General features: G+C 41.9%; 1 protein-coding gene across 2 annotated transcripts in view; it reads left to right on the forward strand.

The window, feature by feature from the left end:
• LOC101395896 (A-kinase anchor protein 17B-like) overlaps window positions 1-20971 on the forward strand; it is a 120183-nt gene that overhangs the window by 77089 nt on the left and 22123 nt on the right. The window contains exon 1 of one of the 2 annotated variants that reach the window (XM_087426384.1): window positions 19711-19991. The exons of the other annotated variant lie outside the window; for it this stretch is intronic. The gene's annotated coding sequence lies outside the window, so the exon portion shown is untranslated. Of the gene's footprint in view, window positions 1-19710; window positions 19992-20971 lie in introns of those variants that run through there. 2 annotated transcript variants of the gene reach the window in all.

A 20971-nucleotide genomic window follows, 5' to 3' on the forward strand; every position in this document is an offset into this window, starting at 1 on the left:
GGGAGGCACTAGGAAGGGGACCATCTTTAGGTTTCATGCATTAAGAAGCAACAGATACAAATCAGCACCCGATAAATTTGGTAGATGTGGAAATACATGATTTTAACTTTCTAAAAATGTTAAGATCTAGTGGTTAAGATCTGGTGCTCTCACAACCACGGCCTAGGTTTGTGTTCCAGTCAGGAAACCACATCACCCTTCTGTCAGTTGTCATACTGTGGCAACTGTGTGTTGCTGTGATGCTTAAAGCTATGTCACCAGTATTTCAAATACCAGTAGGGTCACCCCTGGTAGACAGGTTTCAGCAGAGCTTCCAGACTAAGACAGACTTGGGAGAAGGCCCTGGCCACCCACTTCTGAAAAAATTGGCCATGGAAACCCTATGAATAGCAGTAGAGTATTGTCTGATATAGTGCCAGAAGGTGAGAGGGTGGAGCAAAAAGACCAGGCAGGGTTCTGCTCTGCTGTACACAGGGTCATTGGGAGTTGGAATTGACTCGACAGCACTAACAACAACAAAAAATGTTAAACATACACTTACCGTATGTTCTAACCATTCCACTCTTAGGTATTTACCCAATAGAAATAAAATCCTATGGGCCTAGACTTGTGCATGAATGTTTCAGCAGCCTTATTTATAATAGCCAAAAACTAGAAACAACCCAAATATCCATCAATAGGCAAATGGATAAATTGTGGTGTATCTATACAATGAAATACTACATGCAACAATATGGATGAATCTTAACATAATTATGCTAAGTAAAAGAAGTTGGAAAAAAAGAGTACATACTTTATGATTCCATTTATACAAAATTCTAGAAAAAGCAAACTAATCTATAGTGACAAAAAGCAGATCAGTGGTTACCTGGGGATGGTGTGGGGAAGAGAGAGGTGCAAGGGAGAGATTACAAAGGGGCATGAGCTAACTGTGGGGTTTTATTTATTTTTTTATAGTGGACACCTTGGTTTATAACGTTATATAAATTTCTGCATAGCGTTATTCTCAATTCATTTTATGAAACTAGTATTAACCTGATATCAAAACCAGACAGAGATATCATACAATAAAGAAAAGTGTATGCCAATACCCCTTATGAATATAGATGCAAAAATCTTTAACAAGATATTAGCAAATATTTTAGCCATGTATAAAAAGAATCATAGACTATGACCAAGTGGGGTTTATTCCAGGGTTGCAAGGCTAATTCAATATTCAAAAATCAATCAGTTAACCAGCTACAGAAGAAAACTTACATGATCATATCAAGTGATGCAGAAAAAGCTTTTTAACAAAATACAACATCCATTCAGAATTAAAACTCTCAGTTCACTAGGAATAGAGAAGAACTTCCTCAACTCAATAGAGAGCATCTACAACAAACCCCTGGAACCTACGAATGTGTTATATTACCTGGCAAAAGTGACTTTGCAGGTGTGATTAAGTTAAGGATCCTGAGATAAGAAGATTCTCCTGGATTACCCAAGTGAGCCCAATATAATCACAGGGGTCCTTATAAGATGGAGACAAGAGGGCTAGAGTCAGAGGAAGAGATGTGAAGATAGAAGCAGAGGTTGCAGTGATGTGCTCTGAAGATGGAGTAAGGGGTCACAAGGAAAGGAATGCTGGCAGCCTCTGGAAGGAACGCTGCCCTGCTGGTACTCTGACTGTAGGACTTGTGACCTCCAGAACTGTAACATGATAAATCTGTGTTGTTTTAAGCCACTAAGTTTGTGGTAATTTGTCAGAGTAGCAAAGGGAAATAAATACAGACATGATGGCAAATGCTAGTGCAAGATTTGAAAAGGCTCTCTAGCAAAGCCCTTGGCTCCTGCCTGGCCTGTTGATTCCTGGAAGATGACAGTGATGCAGATCACTATATTTTCTATATTGTTCTTGTGGCTCTTATCATGTGTTTCTCTGTGTTAACGTTTGTTATACTCCTATTAGATGTATGCTACCAGTGGGCAAGTTGAGTCAGCACATCACACAAGACCGTGCCCACCCAGCGGGCAGGCAGTAATAATGCTTTGCAATTGTATATGTTGGAATTTCTAAAAGATTTTCACATATGACACAAGCATCAACATAAATTGAAAATATGAGGGCAGGAATCATAGGAGGTCTCCAGAGGAAGCTGTAAAAGTGACACTAAGTGATGAAGAAAGGAAAAGGGACAACTGCCCGGAAAAGGGAATGAGCCCTCCTTCCCCTGGAAAAATTGGTGAAGGCTCATGACCTTTAAGTCTTAGCTTGAAAGCAAGCCACAGGGATTAAGACGTAGACATCTTTGAGGGGGCAATTATTCTGCCTACCATGATTTCCCACCACTGTACCCTGGAGAGGCCGTTTCTCTCAATCATCCATAGACATCTTTCCCTGTGGCGTCTCGCATAATGCACGGCTCTCAGCTTTCTGTTTATATTCACTGTACAGTTATATAAGAAACTTGCGGCTTTTGAATTTGTTGTTTTTCTGTTTTGCTTTTAGTCAGATGCATCTCAGGATGAAAGGGACTTTCTCAGTCTTCAGTGGTAGAATCTCTATCCCTGAATGTAATCTAGCAGACCCTAGGAGGGCTCCTTTCAGTCCTGAGATATCTAGGTCCGATTCACAATAGAATTCAAGGAATGAAGCTGCTGGGTGTTTTGAAGTGTCCTGTCACTGTGAGCTCAGACAAGTCAACCAGGCCCTTGGTCTCCAACCCCCGCCCCCCGTTTGCCCCTCCCAAAGGCCTCTCCATCTCAGTAAGAGCGAGTCCAATTTTCCAGTTTCTCATGCAAAACTTTCTTCTCACATCCAACATCTAAGTCATCAGCAAATCCTATTGACTCTACCTGCAACGTATATTCAGAACCTAACCATTTCTTAGACCTCCGTTGCTACCACCCTGGTCTAGGCCACCATCATTTTTCTCCTTAATCATTGCATTAGCCTCCTATTTGGTCTTCCTCCTCCCTTCAGTTTAGTTCCAACACAGCAGCCACAGTGACCATCTTAAAATGTACTTCAGATCATGTCCTTCTTGCAACTCTTCAAAGGTTCCTCATCTTATTCTGAAAATAAGGTAAAACCATGGCCCGCATGCCTCTACACAGTCTGGCTCCCAGGTCCCTCGCTGACCTCATCATCTACTACCCTTCCTCTCCCTCCCTCAGTCCCAGTCCCACAGGCCTTCTTGCTCCTCCTCGAACATGCCAGATAAGCTCTTACCTCAGGTCCTTTGCACTTACTGTTCCCCCTGCTAGAATGCTTTTCCACCAGATATCTGCATGGCTGCTGTCTCACATCCTTCAGATCCTTACTTAAATGTTTCTTTCTCAATGAGTCCTTTTCTGGCCACCATTTCTAAAATTGCAACGCCCGCTTCAACACCCCCATTTCCCTTCCCTGCTTAATTTTATATATATAATTTGTTAATTGTCTGCCTCACCCCCCCAAATGTAAATTCCTAAGGGCAGAGACTTTTCTCTGTTTTATTCATTGATGCATCCCCTAGTACTTTAAACAGTGCCTGTCACATAATAAGTGCTAATAAATTTTTGTTGAATAATGAATAAATGAATTTTACATGTTCTCCCCAACCCAGTTTCCCACTAACTATTCTCTCACCCAATTCTGGCACCACAAACTTCCACTCCTTTCATTGAGACAGGAGTGCACTTTGCCTCTTAAAAACAATGTCCCAAAAAATTAGCCCCACCCCCACTGAGGGAGTTTCAGGTATTCCAACCAGAAAGTTATTATTCTTGGCAGATATCTTGGTTTAGGGGCCAGATGGACCTGGATATGAATGTTGGCTCTGTCACTTGGCAGCTTCGTGTAAGACCCAAAACAAGTCACTTCACTTCTCTGAGCCCCAGTTTCTCCCCTGGAGAGCAAGAATATTATCTGCAATCATGGGGTTGCTGGGAGGACCGAAGATAGGCATGTATTTTTTTATGCCAAGAGCAGTGCCTGGCACAAAGATGGGATCATACTATGCATACTGCTCTGCAATTTGCCATCCCTGCAGAAATCAGTTTTCTACATATATCCTCACATACTGGTCCTTGAATTGCTACAGGATAGACTTCCAAAGTGGAGTTGCTGGCCCCGGTGGTATGTGCTTTAAAAAAGTAAGTAAATGGTGCCAGATTATTTTCCAAAAAAGGTCATAAAAATTCATACTCCTACCAACTATGTCTGAGAATGCCTGTTTCCCCACATGCTTACTAGTACCAGATGTTATCAATCTTTTTCAATTTTGCCCATCTGATGGGGGAAAGTGGTATCTCATTGTGTTAATTTCCATTTACTTTATCACTTGTAAAATTGAACATCTTTTCATATGCATATTATTCATCTGCATGTAATCTTCTGTGATTTTCTTTCCTTTGTGCAATCCTCTTTTGAGTCATTTGTATTTTTCTCAACAATTTATGGGATGGGGATATGGAGAGTGACTGCTAATAAGTGCAAGGTTTCTTTTTGGGATGATGAAAGTGTTCTAAAATTAGATTACAGTGATAGTTCCACAACTCTGTAAATACAAAAACTTTGAATTTACACTTCAAAACAATAAACTTTATGGTATATAATTTATGTCTCAGTAAAGCTGTTAAAAATTAAAAAAAAAATTTGAAAAGGTGATTTTAATGGCTACCTAAAATTGCCTTGTATGGGATTATCATATTTTATTTAATCACATCTAATTGCTTCTAATTACTTCTAATATTTCACTCATAAAAAAATTGTGATGAATATCTTTGTACATAAATCTCTGCTTTTTCTTAGGATACATTCTTAGATGGGAATTACTGGAGGAAAAGGTGATTTTTTAAGGGGGAAGTATGATTTCTAATAAAAAGTAGGAAAATAGTTGACAGTGATTCCATGTCAATCTGGACATTTTCGAGTTTTCTCATTAAGTTCAGAATGCCGTATTCAGTACCTCAAAATGTTGTTGGCCTGGTCCCTCCTACTATGGTGACACCAAGCGCCACTATAATTGATGATAGAGAACGGTTTCAGTTTTGGTCACACAATAAAATAAAGTGTACTTCTCTCTTTATCACCAGTTGTTTAATTATTACAGACTGGTTGCTAGAAAAACAAGATGAGAAGCTAGATTGCTTTCCCTGGCTCAAATCCGTGGGGAATAGAGGCTAATTTTAGCGCAATTTTTGACAAAAGCAGGAAGCAGTGCCTATGTGGTTTCATCTGCTACTGTTTCATACCACCTTCACATCTTGCTAACATATGCTGGTGAAAACGCAATATCAATAAGAGTAATAATAATAATGATAGATACTATGACTGGTAACTATAAGGTCTTTCTGTGGACAGAAAAGGACCTATCTTCTTGGTTAATTGTGCTAAATACTAAGAAAAAATTCACCCAGAAGGATCCTGAATGAAAGCCTATATTTTCTCTCTGTTCTCTAGACCCACCCTCAACCCAAGCCCCTCCTCCATCATCAAATCTTTAGATTTAGCTGGGCAAATTGATTGCTGGTGGTTGATCTATTGATTTCCAGGACATTAGCAATACTTAAGAGAAGAGGCTCTGTGCTATAACGGCAAGTTGACTGGGCTAGGAACAAGAATCTTGGGTTTTAGTCCTGACTCTGCCATTTACCTGTTAAATGACTTTAGACAAATCATGTGCCCTGTGTGGCTCTCAGTTTCCCATCTCTAGTTGATTTCTAAGGGTCCTTCCAACTCTGACATGCTATAGTTTTCAGGAAACAATAGAATTAAAAGTCTTCCATTAAGGTGTACGGCAGGGAACAGACTTGGGAGTTGGGGTCAGAAGAGAGAAACTGAGTTATATCAGAAATTGGTTATGGTCTAGGATCTTTTAACTTAGATTCTTAAGGTCATCATTAAAAAGTACATTTGAGGTTGCACAACTCTATGCGTTTACTAAAAATCACAAAACCATGTGCACACAATGGTGGATTTTGTAATATGGAAATTATACCACCCTAAACCCTTAAAGATATACATTTGATTGTCATTTTGTCTCCAAATAATCATGGATAGGGTGTATGAAATCACGTGAATTGAGAATCTACTCATTTACTTGCGTGCAAGAAAATGAGTGAGAGCGAAGGGACGTGTTAGTAATCTGGGGAGTTTTGTTGGCTCGGAGAAGCTGCCGGGCTCCGGGGAGATTGATGGAGCTGAAATGTCATTGTCGCAAGGGAGGCAACTGTTGATTTCGCTGACAGACCCTGTAATTATGGAACACAATGCTTAGTTACATTAATTGGCAGGGAGTGAGAGAGTGGAGCTGGAGGCCCTGCTGGCTGGAGGGAAAGTGTAGATCAGTCTTCTCTAAGGTGTGGCTGGAGCATGCGGGGAGTGGAGAGAGGGGAAGCTGAAAAGTAGGCTGAAGGCAGGAACCAGTTTGAAGGTCTCTATGAGAAAGGTACCAGATTTACTACCTTGGGTTGCATGTATATTAAGTAAAATCATATATGTAAAAATATCTTTAAAATTGTAAAGCACTGTATAACTAAAAATATAACAGGCACATGGTAAAAATTCAGATGGCATAAAGAAATGGTGTAAAAGGATAGACAGTGAAAGGTAAATCTCCTTCCCACTTTTGTCACTCATTTGTCCTTCACAGAAACATCCACTATTTCAATTTTTTGTTTATCCCTCCAGAGATATTCTATTATTCTATGCATATACAAATATATATATACACACATATGGATATATATATATACACATATATATATACATATATATATCTCACAAATGATAGGATACCATTCACATTGCTTTTTGTCTGTATTCGTTTTCACTTAACAATAAAGCTTGGAAATCACTTCTTATATTGATCTGCCTTCTTTTTTAATGTCTATATAGTATTCCCTTGTATCGCAATTTATTTAACCTGTCCCCTTTGAAGGACATTTAATTTGTCTCAGTGGCATCTAGCCTATATTCTTAAAGTAAAGTATACTACTGAAGAGCAAAACCAGCCCCCAACATAGTGTTACTGATGAAGGTTTTGGATTTTTTTTTTTTTTGCTTAATATATCAATTTATTTTTATTTGTATTTTTTGGTAAGAGTAATAATCTCAGTATCCCCAAGACATTTTTTTTAAATTGTATTTTTTATTTTTTTGCTGAGGAAGATTCGCCCTGAGCTAACATCTGTGCCAATTCTCCTCCATTTTGTACGTGATCCACCACCACAGCATGGCCACCGAAGAGTGGTGTAGGTGCATGCCCGGGAACCTCACCCACGCCGCTGAAGTGGAGTGCACTGAACTTAACCACTAGGCCACAGGGCCAGCCCCTAAAATTGTATTTTAATGATGCAGTCAAGAGCTATAGGTAAATCCCAGTACAAATCACTTCTAAAAAGCTGATTTGGCCTGGCCAAATAGAGTCTACCAGGCTGGGCAAAGGTTTCTACATATTCAGGCTCCAGTTTGGAAGGGGAGCTCAAGCCTTCAAGAACACTTCCTTGAAGGAGGAGAACCCAGAGAGAACTCCATCTACGATGGAGTAGAAAGACTTCAGGGTCTGGAGTCAGATGACTTGAGTTCCAGCCCCAGTTTTGTCACTAACTAGCTGTGCGACCTTGGTTAAGTCACACCCTTAGAGGTTCAGTTTTTCCTCATGTGTTAAATAGAGGCAGAAATATCAAACTCATAATGCTGGTGTAGGACTAGATGAATTAACAGCTTTTCATGAAGTGCTTTATAAATGTTAATTATTATTACCCAAAGGGACAGAGACCTCAAACCAGCATAGCTAGAGCTCCAGGTAGGGTAAATACACATATGTGCACAAATTGCAGGCTAGATGTATATTAATTCAGAACTTAACAAAGGGCAAGGTAACCCTTTTTGAAAAAATTCTCGTAGGTCTGCAATTTAAATGTCCATCCTTGTCACAAACTGTTGGAAAGGATACTACTCTTACTTTCTTTTTTCCCCTTTATAGTTCTCTGCATTACAACCCACCGACCAAGGATATAAGCCCATAACTGTCAGAGGATTTGCCTTTTAAGGAGAAAATGCTCTCTATTTAGATATGCCAGTATAGAGAAACCTAGTAGATGTTTTTAAAGAGAATTGGACCATTTGACATTTCATTTGGCTGAGACCTAGAAACAGCATTAGGCAGGAAAAACCAACCAGCACCCTGTGAAACAAGGAAAGGAAGGGGTGAGGGAGGGAGACTAGATTGTAAATTGATGTAAGATTTTTGGAGGGTAATTTAGCAATATATATGTTAAAAATCAAAATGCACATACCCTGTCCTTCTGTTTCACCTTCCTGAAAAATTCAGTCCTAAAGCCCTTAGGTGAGGCAGGGCAAAGTAGGCATTCATGGTGGGGAGTGTAGGAGGCCCAGATCGGGAGGTCAGAGACCCAGCAGGGTGAGGAGGGTGTCTCTGTGGAGGGCAGTCTGGTATGAGGGATCAGAGTCCGAGCAGGCAGATGCAGGTGTCCTCGTGGAAGGGCAGCCTGGTGTGGGGACTCAGAGCCTGAGAGGGCTGACAAGGGCATCCCACAATGGAGTGGCATGGCACGAGGTGTCAGGGTCTGAGCGGGGTGGGGAGGGAGTCTATGAAGAGGGGCAGCCAGTGATGGGGAATGAGAGGCCCCAAGCAGGGAGAGCAGACTTAGTGTCAGGGATTGTGGCAATGGAAATGGGAGATTGATTACTGTATTATCTGTTTCTGTGTAACAATTTACTTCAAAACTCAGTGACTTAGAACAACAAACATTTATCTCAGTTTTTGTGTGTTGGGAATCTGGGCGCAGTCTAGCTGGGTGCCTCTGGCTTAGTCTCTCACAAAGCTACAATCCGAAGGATTAACTGAAGGAAGATCTGCTTCCAGGCACATTCAGTGATGTTGTTAGGATTTAGTTCCTCACAGGCTGTTGACTTAGGGCCTCAGTTCCTCCATGGCTGTCAGCCAGAAGCCTCCCTCAGCTCCATGCCACATGGGCCTCTCCACAGGGCAGCGAGATTCCCTGAGAGCAAGTGAGAGAGAGAGAGCACAAGAGAGCAAGAGAAGGTAAATTAGACAGAAGCCAGAGTCTTCCTGTAACCTAATCTTGGAGGTGACGTCCTATAATTTTGCCAAATTCTATCATTAGAATTGATTCACTAGATCTGGCTCACACTCAAGGGGAGGTGATTACACAAGTGGACGGATATCACTAGGCAGGGGTTGCTGAGGGACATCTTGGAAAAAGGGTCCATACTACTCAAAGTGATCTAAAGATTCAATGTGATCCCTATCAAAATCCCAAAGGCACTTTTTTATAGAAATAGAAAAAAGAATCCTAAAATGCATATGGAACCACAAAAGACGCCGAATAGCCAAAGCAATCTTGAGAAAGAGGAAAAAAGTTGGAAGCATCACACTTCCCAATTTCAAAATATATTACAAAGCAACAGTAACTAAAACAGTATGGTACTGGTGTAAAAACAGACATATAGACCAATGGAACAGTATAGAGAACCCAGAAATAAACCCACACGTATATAGTCAACGAGCGTGCCAAAAATACACAATGGGGAAAGGATAGTCTCTTCAACAAATGGTGCTGGGAAAACTAGATATCCACATACAAAAGAATGAAATTGGACCCTTATCTTACAGCATGCACAAGAATCAACTCAAAATGGATTAAGGATTTAAGTGGAAGACCAGAAACAGTAGAACTCCTAGAAGAAACTATAGGGGGAAATCTTCATGACATTGGTCTTGGCAATGATTTCATGGCTATGACACTAAAAGCACAAGCAACAAAAGCAAAAATAGACAAATGAGACTACATCAAACTAAAAGGCTTCTGCACGGCAAAGGAAGCAATTAGCAGAGTGAAAAGTCAGCTTACAGAATGGGAGAAAATATTTGCAAACCATATGTCTGATAAGGGGTTAATATGCAAAATATATAAGAAACTCATACAACTCAATAGCAAAAAATCAAACAACCCAATTAAAAAATGGGCAAAGGACTTGAATAGACATTTCTTCAAAGAAGAAATACGAATGGCCAACGGGTATATGAAAAAGTGTTTATTATCACTAGTCATAAGGGAAATGCAAATCAAAATCACCTCACATCTGTTAGGAAGGCTATTATCAAAAAAAAAGACAACAGATAAGTGCTGGTGAGAATGTGGAGAAATTGGAACCCTTGTGCACTGTTGATGGGAATGTAAAATAGTGCAGCCACTATGGGAAACAGTATGGAGTTACCTCAAAAAATTAAAAATAGAACTACCACATGATATAGCAATTCCACTTCTGGGTATATATCCAAAAGAATTGAAATAAAGATCTCAATGAGATATCTGTTTCCCATGTTTGTTGCAGCATTATTCACAATAGCCAAGCTATGGAAACAAAGTAAGTGTCCATTGACAGATGAATGGATAAAGAAAATGTGGTATGGATATACAATGGATTATTTATTCAGCCTTAAAAATTAATGAAATCCCGCCATATGTGACAACACGGATGAACCTTGAGGACATTATACTAAGTGAAATAAGCCAGTCACAGAAGGACAAATACTGCATAATTCCACTTATATAAGGCATCTAAAATAGTCAAATTCATGGAAACAGAGAATCGAATGATGGTTGCCAGGGGTTTGGCTGAGGGGGTAATGTTGAGTTGCCATTCAAGGGTATAAAGTTTCAGTTATGTAAGATGATGAATAAGTTCTAGCGATCTGCTGTACAATACTGTATTGTACACTTAAAAATCTGTTGAGAGAATAGATCTCATGTTAATTGTTCTTACTACAATAAAAAAAAAAAAGAAGAAAAAAAGAATAGTACAGTGCTTAGGAGGTAATTTAGACCTTTGTTTGAACCAGGCTCCATTTTAACTAGTTATCCTACCTTGAGCAAATTATCCTCTCTATGTCTCAATTTCTTCTCTAAAATGGGGATAATCATGCCCTTCTCACAGGGTATACTGAGAACTAAATGAAATTTTGGATGTGAAGCAGACAGAACAGTGCTTGGCATATGATAAGCAACCAATAAATGGTAGTTACTATTAAAAAAGAAAAATAAACCTCCTAGCACAGTTACATACAGGGGAATTGATAAAATGAGTGGATACATTAAGAATAATGGAAATTAGTTTTCTCACTGTCATAAATGGTTAAAAATACAGAAAGAGAGAAAACTAGAACAAACTCTGTGGTGTTGGATGGTATATATCAGAGTGAACTCATGGATAGATAGATAGATAGATATAGATATAAAATGTGTGAGCGTGTGTGTTGTGTGTGTGTAAGCATGTGAGTAAAAGTGTATAAGTGAAGCCTGTGAGAAGGTGAGGGAGCAGCAACACACCAATAGTAATATCTACACCTAGTGCCCAAATTTGGCTTCTAAATACTATTTTCCACTAAAAGGAACCAGGGCATCTCAGAAAAATGGGTGATTTCAGGACTGAATAAGTGAGAGCACAAGGTAAGCCTGGAACATCTTGTGCCAAAAAGTAAGGAAGTGCTCAAAGAATGATGGGGACACATCAAAGGGACACAGAAGACAGCTTGAAGGGGCCCCAGTGGCCAAATCTAGGACAACTTGAGCATCAAAGTAAACAATGATAGTAACGGATTATAACGCACTCAATAAAATAGGAAACCATAAGTCTATACTGATATAAATAAACAAACGAATAAATTGAAAGTTTGATTAGAAATGGAAGATTTATACAGTTTCAAAGTACTTCCTCACAAAGTGTTTATTAATTACAAAGAATATCTTCACAGTGGAGAAGCCTGGCACCCATCACTTTAGTCAAGTGATCCAAGTGAGCGTCATCGTAATAGGACGCATTGAAATCACGCTCCATCTGACAGAATGCAGAGTACAGTGTCACTTCTGTGATAGTCCTGTCAATGATGGGTAACCTGAATCTCATCATGAGGAAATATCAGACAAACCCAAGTTGAGGGACATTTTCCAAAACAACTAGCCTGTAGTCTTCAAAAGTGCCAAGGTCTTGCAAGTCAATGAAAGACCAAGGAAATATTCCAGACTGAAGGAGATGAAGGAGATGTGACAACTAAAAGCACCCTATGGTTCTGAACTGGATCTTTTTGCTGTAATAGACCATTTGGAGACAACTGATGAAACTTGAATGGGACCTGAGTATTAGATGTTAGTAATCTATTAATGTTAATTTCCCGATTTTGGTGATTGTGTCATAGTCAGATAGGAAAATACACTTGATGGCCAAAAAAACACCACTAAATTATTCAGGGATAATGGGGCATCAGATTGGTAACTTAGTCTCAAATAGTTCATGAAGAAAAATCCAGACATTCTGTTTTGTACTTCCAATTTTTCTGTAATTTTGTGACTGCTTTAAAATAAAAATAATAATAATAAGTAATAAAAAGAATGTCACAGTCATGAAAGGCAATGTCTGATCCTGAATTACATCCTGGAGTATGGTCTGGAGCTTAGATAATATTTTATCAATATTAATTTCCTGATTTTAATATTTGCACTGTGCTTATGTAAGAGAAATATTTTGTTCTGAAAGATACATGTTGAAGTATTTAGGGCTAAAGGAACATCATGGCTAAAATTTACTCCCAAATGGTTCAGAAAAGAACGGAGTATGCACATACATTGAAAGGAAATGATAAAGCAAATTAACAAACTGTTAACAATTGAGGAAACTCAATTTCCTCAGTTGTTGAAAGGAACGGGGATGTTCTTACAACTTTTCTGTACATCTGAAATTATTTTATAATAAAAAGCTACAAAAAAAAGCGCATACACTTTGTCCTGGCAATTCCTTTGCTAAAAAGTACTCGACGTGTATATAAAGATGCATGGATGTTCATTCACTGCCGTATTATTTGAAACAGCTGAAGACCAGGCTCAAACAAACTGTCTGTTGATTGAGGTTTTTGTATATCATGAAACACTATGTAGCTGTTAAAAATAAGGAGTGAATCATCTCCCACCCATTAGAACGGCTACTATTAAAGAAAATAAGCAGAAAATAACAAGTGTTGTCGAGGATGTGGCGAAATTGGAACACTGAACAGCGTTGGTGGAAATGTAAAATGATGCAGCTGCTATGGAAAACAGTATGAGGTTCCTCAAGAAAAATTAAAAATAGAACTACCATATGATCTAGCAATCCCATTTCTGGGTATATATTCAAAATAATTGAAAGCAGGGTCTTGAACAGATATTTGTACACCCATATTCATAGCAGCACTGTTAACAATAGTCAGGAGATGGAAGCAACCCAATGTCCATCGATAGATGAGTGGATAAACAAAATGTGCTATGTACGTACAATGACATATCATTCAGCCTTAGAAAGAAAGGAAATCCTGGGCCGGCACCAAGGCGTAGTAGTTAAGTTTGCGTGCTCTGCTTCCGTGGCCCGGGGTTCGCAGGTTCAGATCCCAGGCCCGGACCTATGAACCGCTCATCGACTCATGCTGTGGTGGCGTCCCATGTAGAAAGTAGAGGAAGACTGGCACAGATATTAGCTCAGGGCCAGTCTTCCTCACCAAAAAAAAAAAAAAAAGAAGGAAATCCTGTCACATGCTACAACATGGATGAACCTTGAGGACATCATGCTAAGTGAAATAAACCAGTCTCAAAAAGACAAATACTGGGCCGGCCCCGTGGCTTGGCAGTTAAGTGTGCGCGCTCCGCTGCTGGCGGCCCGGGTTCGGATCCCGGGCGGGCACTGACGCACCGCTTCTCCGGCCATGCTGAGGCCGCGTCCCACATACAGCAACTAGAAGGATGTGCAACTACGACATACAACTATCTACTGGGGCTTTGGGGGAAAAAAAAAAAAGACAAATACTGTATGATTCCACTTACATGAGATATCTGAACTAGTCAAATTCATAGAAATAGAAAGCAGAATGGTGATAATCAGGGGCTGAGGGAGAGGGAAAAGAGGAATTATTTAACGAGTATAGTGTTTCAGATTTGCAAGATGAAAAAGTTCTGGAGATCTGTTTCACCAACAATGTGAATATACTTAACACTATTGAACTGTACACTTAAAAATGATTAAGATGGTAAATTTTATGTTATGTGTTTTTGCCACAATAAAAAAAGGAGTAAATCTAGATGTTCTGCTATGGAAAGAGATCATAAATGAAAAAACAAGGTGAAAAATAGCACATATACTATGATTCTATGTGTGCCTGCTCTTGTGTGTGTGCTTAAAAGAGGGTGCACATTTGTGTTTGCCTTTAAAACTTCTGGAAAGATACATAAAAAGCTGTTAACAGTGGTTACTTCTAGGAATGAGCCTGCGGATTAAACGGGGGGAAACATATTTCTACCTTTTCATTTTACTTTTTATTTTAAAGTCTTCTGTAATTTTTTTTTACCACATGCATACATTATATTTACAATAAATGTTTAACATTTTAAATAATGGCTAATAGTGAGAGCTTATAATGTGCCAGACATTGTTCTAACACTTACATGGAGTAGTTTATTTAATCTGGAAAATAACTTGATGAGGTAGGTCCTTTGTTAGTATTACTCCCATCTTATAGACGGGAAACTGAGTCTCAAAGGGGTTGAATAACTTGGCCAAGGTCACACATGGTAAGACACAATAACCAACACAATACATGCTCATTAAGTGTAAAAAAAAAAAAAAAAACACCAACATGCTAAAGAGAAGGGGAAAATCTAACCCTCAATCCTGCCAGCCAGAGCCCAGCCTGTTAACCTTTCCATATGTGGCCATCCAGTCTTTAGGATATGCACTATTTTCAAGCCCAGTTGAGATTATATGATATGTACAATTTTGCATTCTGCTTTTCTTCCTCTCCGTATAATGCCATTTTCCTTTTAAAACATCTCTTCCCAAGTCCTCTTATAAATAGTCATAGTGTTTTTAGAGCCAGTAATGAGAGCCCCAGATTCATTTTAGAGAAGAGGCAGAGTAATAAAATCCTTGGAAAAGAAAAACATGGAAAAAAGATGGGAAGAGGAAAGTATGGGTCCACTATGACGAAGAAATGGCTTCAGTTTGCTTGTTCATGAATGTGAAAGTCTAGATTCTATTATTTTCCCTCTTTGTGTATCTTTATTATATTTTGCTCTATTCATATTTGGACAGGTTTGTTGGGGTCGGTATGCCTAACTGGCTGGGTTTGGGAACAAAGGGCATTTTGGAAAATTTTCTAGGAATCCAATTTTAGGAAAACCAAAAGTAGATTATTGTTGTTTTAAGGTATTTTTAAAAAGGATATAATGATGGTGAGCTCTAGAGTATTAAAATGTTAGAGATTATTTAGCCCAATTCCTCCTCATTTTACAGATGGAAAAACTGAGCCCCAGAGAAGTAAAATAAATCACTATAGGCCATGCAGCTACTGAAGACAGAGTCTGGACTAAATCTAGGTCTCCTGATTCCTAGGCCGCTGTTTTCTAAAACTTTTTAAACTCTTTAAAATCAATTAATTAATCTTTGTACAAACTCAGCAAAGTAGGTTAGTGTTATTTATTCTGACTTTAGAGCCATTTACTGAAAGAGTGATTAGATGTCTGTGAGCCAAAACTGATTCTACTGTAATTAAGCATGTTTTTAATCACTCCAAAAAGGACAGACTATTAAGTAGGCTTGTCATCTTAGGAATTAGCTTTCAGTTTCTTGCGTAACCAGTTTAAAGATCACCACTTCTCACCTGGCACCTTAAATTCCTTTTACATTAAGCATAAAGCCTGTATTGGCTTAGTATGATTAAGCACATACATAGTCATTAGCTTAGCTGACCTTTCGCTATATGCAATAAGCAGGGGATGCACAATGGATTTTGTTTTTGTTTTTGTTTTTTTGTGAGGAAGATCAGCCCTGAGCTAACATCCATGCTAATCCTCTTTTTGCTGAGCAAGACCGGCCCTGAGCTAACATCTATTGCCAATCCTCCTTCTTTTTCTCCCCAAAGCCCCAGTAGATAGTTGTATGTCATAGTTGCACATCCTTCTAGTTGCTGTATGTGGGACGCGGCCTCAGCATGGCCGGACAAGCTGTGCGTTGGTGCGCGCCCGGGATCCGAACCCCGGGCCGCCAGCAGCGGAGCGCGCGCACTTAACCACTAAGCCACGGGGCTGGCCCCCACAATGGATTTCTTTATGTAATTTATTGTGGTAATTATCGCTTGAATATGATAAAATAGTTTGCCAAAGCAGATTTTAATTAAGGTTTGCATAGAAGATTCTTTTATCCTTAAAGCAAACAAGTTGGAATTTTTAACTCAAAATTTGAATTGAAGTGGTCATATTATAGACCTAGGGAATAGGCAAGGTTAGAATTCAGGGCTTCTTGTCTTTCCTTGCTCAGATTTTCTTCCTTCTAATATTCACTACTCTTATGCTGTCTGCTTTGGCCTTCCACCAGAGCTTGTCCTTTCCAACAAGTACCTCTGGTGCCAAAATTATTTCCTGCCACCATGAAAATGCCCAGGCCCCCAGTGCCCTAATCTCAGCCAGCAAGGAGTGGAGGGGTTATAGACAGAGCTGAAAGGAACCTTGGAAAGCATCTCATTTGATTTTATTGATGGGGAGACTGAGGCCTAGAGTGGCATGGTCACTTACCCAAGGTTAATGGCAGAGCTGGACATCAAATACCTAGACGAGTCTTAGCTTCCTCCCTTGTAAAGTGGAAATCAAGATATTCAGTCAGGTTACTATGGGAATCAAATATGACAAAATAAGTGAAAACACTTTGAAAACTGCAACTTGGTACAGGTACCCTAAATTTTTTTTTTCTATTAAGATATGCTGCTTTCCTTATGCTAGGTGTTAATAACTAATAAGTGTTGGCATGTGGCTCTTACAAGTGAGATTTGCATTTTGAAAGAGGAGGTCCTGAGGCCACATCTAACCCTAGAGGAAAAAATTGGACAGAGAAGCATTCCAGGTGCCCCTCAAATCACTTAACCAAGTCAAGCCATATATTTTAACAGTAAGAACAAAGCATGCTTTCAGAGATCAGGGAGCTAAGAACTTTGTGAAGAATCTGAAAAACTGCCCACATAGTAGTTCTAGCAACTAAGGTGGGGTTTGATTAAACTAACTTAAAAGTCCCTTCTGACACCGAAGTTTTGTAATTGTGTGATGCCAGTTGATTCATTTTTACAATATACAGTCATGTTCATGTGCTTTCTCTTCAGATCCAGAAACATTAACACCTATAGTATGTTACAAATTGCTATCCTGATCTTATTGTTTATGTATTTTTTATTGAGATATAACTGACATATAACATTGTGTAAGTTTGAGGTGTACAACGTGTTGGTTTGATTGATCCTTATCTTTAAAAAGAAAAATAAAAAGGAAAAAGGACCCAACACTCGCACACAATAAGCACATACTCACACACACACAGAACACTTGAACAAGTTGGGGTTTTTGTAAGTTAAAGTGAACATGAAAGAAAAGCACCAACCTCTGGCCTTCAAACTGCCAACCTAAAAGGAAAGAGTTTGAATATTATTTAATGATACTCTGCAAGGAAGAAAATCCCAGTCTCGGTATTTGGATGAATCTGAAGTTCAAACCAATTATTCCAGTTAGCTGCCTGATGTCTGTGTGGCAATGTGAACGGAAGTAGAATCATTAGGCTTTACTCCGAAGCACCTGATGGATGGATCAAATCAAATTTTTTAAAAAAATCATTTTTTATACCCCCAGTACTTGATACATAGTAGGTGCTCCAGATATATGTATTCAACGAATGAATAAAATACGTAAGTGTATTGTAGGTCAGGACTAGGTGGGTAAGGAGCACGTTATTCCAGACTTTGTATAAAAGGCATAGAAGTGTCGAGCCAGCCCTGATTGCATAGTGGTTAAAGTTTGAAGCTCTCATCGCTTCAGCAGCCTGGGTTTGTTTCCCGGTGGCAGAATCACACGACCCATCTGTCAGTTGCCACGCTGTGGCTGCAGCTCACGTAGAACTAGAAGGACTTACAACTAGGATATACAACCATGCACTGGGGCTTTGGGGAGGAAAAAAGGGCATATAAGTGTCAGAGAGCATGGCGCCTTTGAGAAACAACAGGAAGTTCAGTTGACCTGAAGTAGGGAGCGCTCTGTGGTGGAGGTGGCACAGCTAGAAACGAGGCTGGGCAGGTGAGGCCGGATCACCAAAGGTTTTATATGCTATGCCGTGGATTTTGGATCTTATCCTAAAAGTGAAGCGGGTGGGCAGAAAGGGAGTAGAAAAGCATTTGAAGCTGGGGTGGGCTTTTAGGTTGGGGTGTGTTGACATGATTGTATTTGTGTTTTAGAGACAACTCTGGCTTCTGGTGTAAAATGGATGAGGAGAGGAGCCTTGGGAGGCCAGCCAGGAGGGTGCAAGCCTAGAGGCAAGGTGCCTGCTTAGGAGGCTCTTTGGCAGTTGTGCAAACAGGATGACAGCCTGAGCAAGGCAGTGGTAGCAAGCAGAGATGGAGAGATATTTAGGACAGAATAAGCGGGCAGAGGTATTGATAGAAGGGAGTGAAATTAGCACCCCTCCTCCAAACAAAACCCAATGACATTTAACCCACTAATCAAGTGGAAAACTGAGCCTTGTGATAGCAGCAGCAGTGAGAAACGGCCCAGGGGTGAGTTGATAGTAAATTTAATATGCATCAGCCACGTGATATGGCAGTCCAGACAGCGAATGCCATCTTAGGGAACTGGAGCAGAGAAGTCTAGTGTCTGGACAAGAGACGAGACCGTCCTGGTCTGCTCTGTGCAGAATGGTCTGTGTCCTGGGGTTGGGGGAATGGGGGAGAATGATAGACTCAGTTTTCGCCTTCCACTTTCAAAAAATATAAAAGAATTGGTGTAAACTCAAAGAACAGACTTGAACCCAGGTCTTTGGAGCAATAGATTCTGGAAGAACTGTGGGGCCAGAAGATTTGTCTTCAAATTGTTGGACCACCATGTGGAAGAAGGGCAAAGCTGGCTCTGCTTGGCCTCGAGGGGGCAGAAGTTACCAGGGGGCCAATTTCACTCAGCCCGAAGCCATGAGGCAGAGACCCAAGCGGCGGTCCGCGGAGCCTGTGAGTCCTCGCACTGGAAGTTGTCCAGACTAGAGGGCAGGGACCCTGTACATGGGACAAAACAAACAAACCCCAAAACAAAAACAGCCAGTGCGGGGATAGTCAGTCGATGACCTTCGAGGTTCTTGCTGACCCTGTGATAAGTTCTGGCCAAGCGGGTGCACATTTCTCAGCAGTCCTGCCTCGGGAATGAAGAGGACAACAGTATCTCTCTCGTTAGCTTTCTTATACTCGTTTATTCAAAGCAAATAGGTTGCGTGGAGGTCGGCAGACGGGGTAAGTTGCAGCCTCTAAATCACTGAACCTTTGTGCCGGGGTTGGGAGTAGGGGAGGCCGGGCAAAGCCTTGCAATCGTCAGGAGCAACCGCGCAGTGGGATAAACTTTGGCTCCAGCTTTGCCGCACGAGAGGGGCGGGGTTCCTTGAATGGGTCCTCTGGAGAAGGCGATTGGCCCTGGGGGAATCGAAGGGGCGGGACTAGGCCATGGTTGCCATTGGTCCTGCGGGCAAGTTGAGGGATGGCAGCAAGGGGGCGGAGCCCGCGAGGGGAGGCAATTGGCTTGGCGAGAGCCCACCGAGGGGAGCGGGCGGGCAGGCCGGCGAGCCCGCGGCCGGGAGCCGGAAGGCCGGAGCCGGGAGGCGGCTGCGGCGAGCTCGCCAGGGCCGCAGCGGGGCGAGGGGCGCGCGGGGCGTTGGCACCGGGGCACGCGCCTGCGTCGCTGACTTGGATGCGGCGGAGACGCTTCTGCGCCCCGCGCGCTGGACGCGAGCCATTCAACAGCTGGCCTCGCGGGCCACAGTGGCAGCGAGCGGCTGGGAGCATTAACGGTTGCGACTGCGGCGGCTGGAAAGCGGCGGCGGCGGCGGCTGTAGTCCAGCTACCCCGGCGGAGGCCCGAGTGGAGACGCAGCGGCTCCTCAGGCTCCCGGTAAATGCCCTCTGCTCTGCTCGCAGAGAAGGCAGCCACGTCCCGCTGCGTCTGGGCCGGCTGGCTGCGCTGGCCTACGGGAGCTGTGGTGCCTCGCAGACAGGGCCACGCGGGACCCTCGGTGGGGATTGGGGAGGGGATGCGCAGGAGACCTGAGTCGCCCCACCTGCCCCTGCGGAGTCGGATTTTCCAGAGATGCGCCTAGGCTCTTCCCCTGGTTCTTTCCTTTCGCCCTAGACCTTGCTGCCCTGGGGCCGCACTAGGGGGCGCCCTGGCACCCACTCAAGGGCTCGCTCCGGTCGCTGCTCCAGCCGAGGTCACTTGGGGCACTCCCCTGGGGTACGCTGGCAGTGGCATCCCGCTAATGGGAACTGAAGGTACCCTCTCCTGTTCGATCCACACACCAAGGGCCGGGACACTTGGCTTCCTCCCTGCTCCGGCTGCGCTCATTCAATTAATCATTATCAGGGCTCCACCGCCCGGCTCCTCCTGATAACCCGGTTCTTGGTTTCAGAGACTTGTCTAGAGTCTCGCTTGAGGTTTCCAGCGCGGGTGGAATAAGACCGTTTCCAATCTGACTGGGAAAGCAGGCTCACCCACAAGGCACGGGACGCGGGGTCCTGAGCTTGGATTGGGGAGCAACAGGGCGAGCGGAAGAAGCAAGTTGAAGAGGCCCATGCAGTGGGAGAAACTGCCATCCCCGAACATGGAGGAATCATGTAGTCTTTCTTCTTTTTTTTTTTGTGAGGAAGATCAGCCCTGAATTAACATCCGATGCCAATCCTCCTCTTTTTGTTGAGGAAGATTGGCCCTGGGCTAACATCCATGCCCATCTTCCTCTGCTTTATATGGGACGCTGCCACAGCATGGCTTTATAAGCGGTGCGTCAGTGCCAGCCGGGGATCGGAACCCGCGAACCCCGGGCCGCCACAGCAGAGCGCGCGCACTTAACCGCTGCGCCACCGGGCTGGTCCCAAGGA

Source organism: Ceratotherium simum, chromosome X (genome assembly GCF_057802395.1).
Source record: "Ceratotherium simum simum isolate JZ-2026a chromosome X, ASM5780239v1, whole genome shotgun sequence".
Taxonomy (NCBI): Eukaryota; Metazoa; Chordata; class Mammalia; order Perissodactyla; family Rhinocerotidae; genus Ceratotherium; species Ceratotherium simum.